We start from the raw sequence: 8,429 nt of genomic DNA on the forward strand, positions 1-8,429 counted from the left end.
GGGGCGAGGTGGAGGTGCACGAGATGCCCATCGTCATCTCCTCGAACGAGGACAGAGGCAAGAGGTCAACGCGAGCGGAGGCTCGCTGCGAAGCAGGTGCGATGTGGCGTTGAACTTGACGAATTCCGGCGAGGCTGGCAGGGCTGCAGGGTCGGTCGGGTCTGGATGTAGGCGGCGCAGACATGCTCGGGGCCGACGGCTGGCGAGATGGTGAAGGTGCTGCAGCAGTGGAGGACCTATGAGGAGGGAGAAGGCGGAGGATGTGGGGTCGCGATGGCGGGGGCGGGCCGACCTGGTACTGCGGGGCTGGTGGCCATGGGAGCTCCTGCTCCTGCCGAAGACGACAACGGCAGACCTGCGAGACGGGGCGGCAGCAAGAGAAAACACGATGAGAAGAAGGGGGAGGCCATGGATCGGGCATGAGGAGCTCCTGTCCCTCGGCTCGATGCGCGCGTGTGACCGAGTGGGAGTCGAGAGGAGGGTGAGGGGCGCTGGCGGCGCCGGAGGAAGGACGAGGGGGATCGAGAGAAGATGAGCGAGGGGGTCGGGACTTAGGCCCTGCCCTCTCTCTGTGTTGGTGTGGCGGCGCAGGAGGGATAGATCAATGGGTGAGAGGGTGGAGACCAAGAGAAGAGTGAGAGATGGGGATCGGGCTAGGGTTAGAGGAGGTTGGATGGCCTCCAGGCGATGGTTGGGCCGGCCTGGAGCAAATGGGCCGGCCTCGCTGGGCTTCCCAAGGAGCCGACTGGGCTTCCTCCTCTCTCTCCTTTCTGATTTACCTTTTCTATTTTCTATTTATTGCATAAACAGAAATAGAAAGAAAGTACAGAGGGTTTGGAATGGATGTGAGGAGAGAGAGACATATTTCTGGAAACCATGAAATATGCCCGATTTAATAAAAGTGGTTTGGGAATTTTTATGGACAGAAAAATAATTCAAGTTTGAATTAAAATTCAAACTTGAACCATTTTTGAACCCAACTAAAACAATTTCAAATGATCTGAAATTTGACAAAGTGGTTAAAGGAAAGGTGTATGGTTTATAGGAAAAGAACGAACATTTATGGACGATAGAAAATGGCACTTCCAAAAATGAAAGGAATAAAAAGGAAGAAGGCGGTGATGATACATGGGTAGATTTGAGAGAGATGGGAATGGGTTGATATAAACAACAAGAATAGAGCAATACACCATCATGAAGAATGCAACGCACATGGTGATTATGATGAAATGCAAAATGGCAAGAGGCACAATGCAATGCAAACAATGATGACATGGCAAGACGCAACACGCAAGCGAATGACAAGGCAACAACAGCGAATAACTGGAAGACACCTGGCGCATCAGACTCGGGGCGTCACAGCTCCACCCACGAAGGGTCCACGAAAAAGCAACCTTGTCTATTCCACCATGGTCATCGCCCATGAAGGACTTGCCTCACTTGAGTAGATCTTCATGAAGTAGGCGATCTCCTTGCCCTTACAAACTCCTTGGATCAACTCAACAATCTTGTCGGAGGCTCCCAAGTGACACCTAATCAATCTAGGAGACACCACTCTCAAAAAGGTAATAGACACTACTACAGGATGCTGCTAACACGACACTACGATTAGAGACCCTTCGACGAAACTGTGTGCGATGCCATAATCACAAACGATGGTGTAAAAAACCCGTCAAAAAGGTGCAAAACATTTGCGATAGAGGATGCATCAAAAACGATTCAGATTTTAGTTGTGTGTGCGATGCAGGGCATACAGTTCAGTTCATTTAACCGTTTGCGATAAGGAGGAACAAAAGAAACGGGTAGCCAGATGAAGGTGTGTGCGATGTACAACATACGGTTCACTCGGATGAACTGTTTGTGATTAGGCAACACAAAAGAAACGGTCAGCCAGATCAAAGGTGTGTGCAATATACGGCATGCGGTTCATTCTGATGGACTGTTTGCGTTGAGACATGAGAACAGAAATGGTTCAAATGAACAAGATGTGTGTGATACGAGGCAAACAGGTCTGTAATCGGAAACGTGTGCGAAGACCGATAAGAACTCAAACGATTACTGCTAACAAGACGTGTGTGTTGTGAGCAAACGATTGCTGGTATATAAATATGAGTGATTGATGAAAACATCACCGTTGTTGGAAGCCACTCGGAGCGCCATTGGAGCCGCGCAGGATACCCTCTAAGAATTTATGATGGTGGGTGTGCTTCTTGCAATGGTGGGGTGCGATCGAAAGGTTGAAGAGACACAAGGGTAGGTTAAATGGCCGCTGTAATAAATGGGGGCCGGCTGGCCTGTAATCGTCACGTCTTGTCACAACGTTCATAGCGAGGATTCCAGTGCACGCTTGACAACTCCGCACTGCACGCGTGGGCTCAAAGAGGCGCCAAATGTATCATCGGTGAGCCGGTTCCCGCTCCACCGTGCTGTTTACCGCGCAAGCTTCCCGCCCGGCTAGTTTGTCCACGCGTCGGCTAGAAGAGGGACAAATCATGGGCGTTTATTAGCAAAAAACTTTGTAAAAACAAAGTGTGTGGAATGACTTCAGTCATAAGTTTACCCTTGGGTGATGAGGTCAAAGCTACATAGAAGGGTGATGATGGACACTCGAGTGCGATAATTAATTATGCGCCCTATAGTGCACACGGTGGAAGAAACCAACTATGTGCAATAGTGGCGAAATGCGGTGGGCTTTTCCGGCAGCCTGGCGGCGGCATGCGGTGGGCTAAGTGTTTACCGCCGTGATAGGCGGTGCCATGGCATAGAAGCGGAGGAGCTTCTGCAGGTGTGAATGGGGAATGTACCGAAGGGGCCGAGGGGGTGGTGGGCAGGGTGAGGATTTTTGTGATGTGGGGATGGTGAGGGTTTTCTTTTTCTTTTTTGAATTGGGTGGTGAGGGTTTTCTGTCCACAAAGAATTTTGGGGCGACGGTTTGCTAGAGCGAACCGTGTGTGATTGAAGCAGCATGCAAAATGAAATTCATTGCACACGGTTCCAATTTTGGGAACCATGTGTGATTGACGTACTACCTCTGTCCTGGTTTATTGGTCCCCCGTTGTAATTTTTAGCAAAATTGGCGAAATATTTAACATACTCAGACATAGATAATAAGCATACACGTAGATAAGCATAGTTCAACCATAAGTAGTACATAGTTCAACAGTATTAGGCATACTCAAGCGTACATACATAGTTTCGTCAATCCCACATCTCATCTCACAGGCCGGCACAATCCTGAAGCTTCTCCAGGTACTCGGCGTACGCGTCGTGTGCCACTCTGCAAGAATACTTCTGCTTGAAGGAGCCAAAGGCCCGTCCTCTTGCATGCGCCAAAACACTTAGATACGCGTCATGAAGCTTCTGGTTGCAAAATGGGCATCCATAGCTGCCGTTCCAGGTCCTAATACACCTGTTATGCATTCCCGCATAAAGCTCCCTCAGGATTTACCTGTTGTACCTCCTCTGGACATCTTCATCCTCGATGTCCATATCGTCAGACAACACCTATACAAATAGTAAAACAAATTTGGCATCAAATCAATGATTACATGCCGTGAAGTAGGATTAGGAATTTATGGCTATTTATTTATACATATCCAGATATTATGGTTCTATTTTTAAGCGCATTCGTCTATGTACAGACCAATCTTGAAGAAAATAATGTCACAAACATATGTAAGTCATTGAAAATCAATTGTCAAGCCCTGGCTAGGAATTATTAGCACGAACACTAACCCTAGTCGGATTACTAGCAGAAATCCTTTGCACAGATGAAACAACTAATCACTTATCACCTGTACCATTCAAACAATCAATACACTACACGGATCCAATGAAACTTACTCAAATTTCATGGATTGGGAGAACATAACCATAGGATTTCTATTCCAAAAAGGGGGAGGCAGGAGTAACCAGAGAAACCCTATGATCTAGTTGACACATAAATGGGTATAGATGACTAACCAGCTGTCCGTCGTCGTTGGAGTCGTCGTCGGAGTGGTCATCGGAGTCGTTGCCGGAGTGGTCGTCGGAGTCGGTGTGGAACTCCACCTCCGGTTGTGGAAGCTCGACGCCGTCGACGACGTCAGGGTGCAGCGATAACTCATCGGCGGTGACAGTAACCTCTATCTCCATCTCTGCACCATGCTCCGGTGCTTTAGCAGCCCCGACGTCGCCACTCCTTCTGATGAGGCGCTTCGGCGGCATCCTCATACACTTACGGCTTTGAGGACTAAGAGCGGCGTCGTGGATGCAAGCGGAGAGAGAGGATTGTGTGTGCATAGCGAGGATGGGGGGTGCGGCCGCTCGGGCGCACCATTAATATGGGGTAGTGGGAGCTGTGGGAGAGAGGCTGGCAGTGGTCAAACCGATGGCTATCTATAATTTTTGATTGCTCCATGCTATATTATCTACTGTTTTGGACTATATTGGGCTTTATTTTCCACTTTTATATTATTTTTGGGACTAACCTATTAACCGGAGGCCCAGCCCAGAATTGCTGTTTTTTGCCTATTTCAGTGTTTCGAAGAAACGGAATATCAAACGGAGTCCAAACGGAATGAAACCTTTGGGAACGTGATTTTCTCACCGAACGTGATCCAGGAGACTTGGACCCTACGCCAAGGCATCAGAGAGGCAGTCACGAGGGTGGGGGGCGCCCCCCTAGGGCACGCCCCCTGCCTCGTGGGCCCCTCGGTGCTCCACCGACGTACTCCTTCCTCCTATATATACCTACGTACCCCCAAACGATCAGAACAGGAGCCAAAAACCAAATTCCACCGCCGCAACTTTCTGTATCCACGAGATCCAATCTTGGGGCCTGTTCCGGAGCTCCGCCGGAGAGGGCCGTCATCACAAAGGGCTTCTACATCATCATATCCCCTCCGATGAAGTGTGAGTAGTTTACCTCAGACCTTCGGGTCCATAGTTAGTAGCAAGATGGCTTCTTCTCTCCTTTTGGATCTCAATACAAAGTTCTCCCCCTCTCTCGTGGAGATCTATTTGATGTAATCTTATTTTTGCGGTGTGTTTGTTGAGACCGATGAATTGAAGGTTTATGATCAAGTCTATCCATGAATAATATTTGAATCTTCTCTGAATTCTTTTATGTATGATTGGTTATCTTTGCAAGTCTCTTCGAATTATCCGTTTGGTTTGGCCAACTAGATTGGTAGTTCTTGCCATGGGAGAAGTGCTTAGCTTTGGGTTCGATCTTGCAGTGTCCTTTCCCAGTGACAGAAGGGGCAGCAAGGCACGTATTGTATCGTTGCCATCGAGGATAACAAGATGGGGTTTATTTCATATCGCATGAATTTATCTCTCTACATCATGTCATCTTGCTTAAGGTGTTACTCTGTTTTTAACTTAATACTCTAGATGCATGCTGGATAGTGGTCGATGAGTGGAGTAATAGTAGTAGATGCAGAATCGTTTCGGTCTACTTGTCACAGACGTGATGCCTATATACATGATCATGCCTAGATATTCTCATAACTATGCTCAATTCTGTCAATTGCTCAACAGTAATTTGTTCACCCACTGTAGAATACTTATGCTCTTGAGAGAAGCCACTAGTGAAACCTATGGCCTCCGGGTTTATTCTCATCATATTAATCTCCATCACTTTAATCTTGCTTTGCTTTTTTACTTTGCCTTTACTTTTTTACTTTGCATCTCTATACCAAAAATACCAGAAATATTATATCTATCAGATCTCACTCTCGTAAGTGACCGTGAAGGGATTGACAACCCCTAATCGCGTTGGTTGCGAGTAGCTATCATTTTGTGCAGGTACGAGGGACTTGAGCGTGGCCTCCTACTGGATTGATACCTTGGTTCTCAAAAACTGAGGGAAATACTTACGCTACTCTGTTGCATCATCCCTTCCTCTCCGGGGAAAATCCAACGCAAGCTCAAGAGGTAGCACGCACCGGACTGCTGGCATGCCTATCAAAGTTTCACACAGGTACTCGCGCGCCTCCCGATGACACTGTCCAGCGAGAACGCCTCCGTCAATTCACACACCTGCACGCATGCCTCCCTGTCTGCCTGCGCGGCAGATGCGTCCCGTCAACTCACGCCAGCTCACACGCCACACGGGTCGCGCGGCGGCACGTATATTGTTTTTCTATTTGGATGATTAATGTTGCCGCTTTATTGCTTAACCGAAGCATGACATGTATCCATTGTTGGTGTAACGCTCATAGTTCGAATAAATAATCTGTTTGGGATATTGGTTCCCAATTATTAATAATCTCCTGTCTGTATTTAGATAAAGATTACATCAAAACTGGTCTTAAATTTGACTCCAAAAAGTACAATGCCACTTTGTATTGGTGTCCATATGACAACACGATAAGTTTCATGAACTACAAATAAGTTTTGTATGTACTAGAATTTAAAAATCAAGATTCTCAATGTTTGAAATTTGTTGCATGTGGAGTAAACATGCACCCAGTGAGACACATGTGTTTTTGCAATCCATTTAGGTGCACTGTCACGTGTGCATGTAGCTCAAATTTGATTTTTGCCCATTATACCCGTAGAAAATCAATCAATCAATGTACTAAAACGTCTTACTAATCTATGTGATTTTTTTGAAATTAAAACATCCCTCATTTGGTAAAATGTATGTTCACCGCGGGATAATTAATTTAACATGCATCGTAGTTGCGGTAGATTCACGGTGTGTGTGGGTGTGTGCGTCTGGGGGTGGCGGGTGGCTCGCAGTACACTACGAGTTATGAGCCACCATGTGGGTTGGCCTTTTTGTTAGGCAGTCCGGTGCCACATCAGAGTCGTGAACTCGTTATTTAAAACATTACATAATCCTGTCATACATAAATGTTTTGGCCACATACGGTCGATGGTTGTCCTACACGACACTCGATATTCGCGTGTGATGCTTTCTGTGGGCTTGCGAGGTCGTCGACCGTCACGTTGACGAACAGTCAGCAGTGAGGTTAATTTGACCAGCAAGGTGTAATCTTTTTTGTTTTTGTTATGGTGGTATATAGTACGCGTCGAAGAGGTGGGAGGGGACTATCATATATACTATATATATGCGTCCGTGAACAAGTACACCTGTCTCAGTGTCGGGACTTTTTGGTTTCCGAGGCACGTGCCACATCAAAATTTTGAAATTGGTTATTCAAACATCACACAACACATTTTTAGGCCACATGCATATCCTATCTAGGACACTCACGCGTGACGCTTCCATCTGTGGGCCCACGAGGCCATTGTCGATGCATGCATGCATCACTTTGACCTACATCGGGAGAGGTTAATTAATTTCACCATCGATGAGGATTCTTTTAGGTTACATATATTACGGCAGGAGCATATATATGTGGTGAAGAGGGGGAAGGGGACCATCATATGTAGTACGCTTGATATGAACCTCGCTCTGTGTGGGTGCATGGTTTACGGTTTTTGAGGCATGTGGCACATCAAAGTTGTGCATTTTGGGTACTCAACATATATATGTTTGGCCCACATACAAAGCGGTGGTGGTTGTCCTCTCGCACCCACTTAAGCGGTTACCAGCGATATCGATGCTTTCCATTTGTGGGCCCGCTTGGTCCATCACTACTTTTTGCCTGACAACAAGAGAGGTTAATTTGACTTAGGAGGGGATTATTATTTTTGCTCTGGGATGACATGCATGATATAGCTTGAGCACACACACATGCATGCGTACACATGAATTCCTCCGATCGAGTCGAAGAGGCTAGTACAACGACACATCATGAACCGATCTCGCTCTGTGTGGGGAGATAGTGTACGATTTTTGACACACGTGCCACATCAATGTTGTGTATTCAAACATGCATGCACGCATCACCTCCATACATATGCATATAGTGGTTGCCTTCAAACTATACACTCCCTCGCGTAGTTATCAGCGTCAAGCCTATATATTCGTGGGCCTGCGTGGGCATCCATGATCACCTGACCAACAACAAGATAGATTACCACGGCGGATTCTTCATTTGGTTCGTGTTATCGTAGTATAGGTCATGGTGAGATTCATACCTAATTAAGTTTGAGCGCATATACTATGCACGCATGCATGCATGAATCCCGGTCGTTGGCTTGAAGTGTGCTGTAACATACATATGCATCGTCAACCAAACCCTCACTCGGTCTGGGAATTTCTAGTTCGAAATCACGGTGCCACATCAAAGTTGTTCCACTATTACTCAAAAACACACCTCTCCATACATATGTTTGGGCCACATGCATGAAGTGGTTGTCTTCGGGGACTAGCTACTTGTGTGATTATTGGCGAGCTAGCCCATCTCTGGGGTCGCATGGACGCCCATCACTTTGACCAACAACAAGAGAGAGGTTGTACGACCAAGGTGGATTATTCTTGGTCTGTTTTATGATCCATGTTGGTGAGATATGTGCCTCTCTAGCCCGCC

This window comes from Triticum dicoccoides, chromosome 2A (genome assembly GCF_002162155.2).
Source record: "Triticum dicoccoides isolate Atlit2015 ecotype Zavitan chromosome 2A, WEW_v2.0, whole genome shotgun sequence".
Lineage (NCBI taxonomy): Eukaryota > Viridiplantae > Streptophyta > Magnoliopsida > Poales > Poaceae > Triticum > Triticum dicoccoides.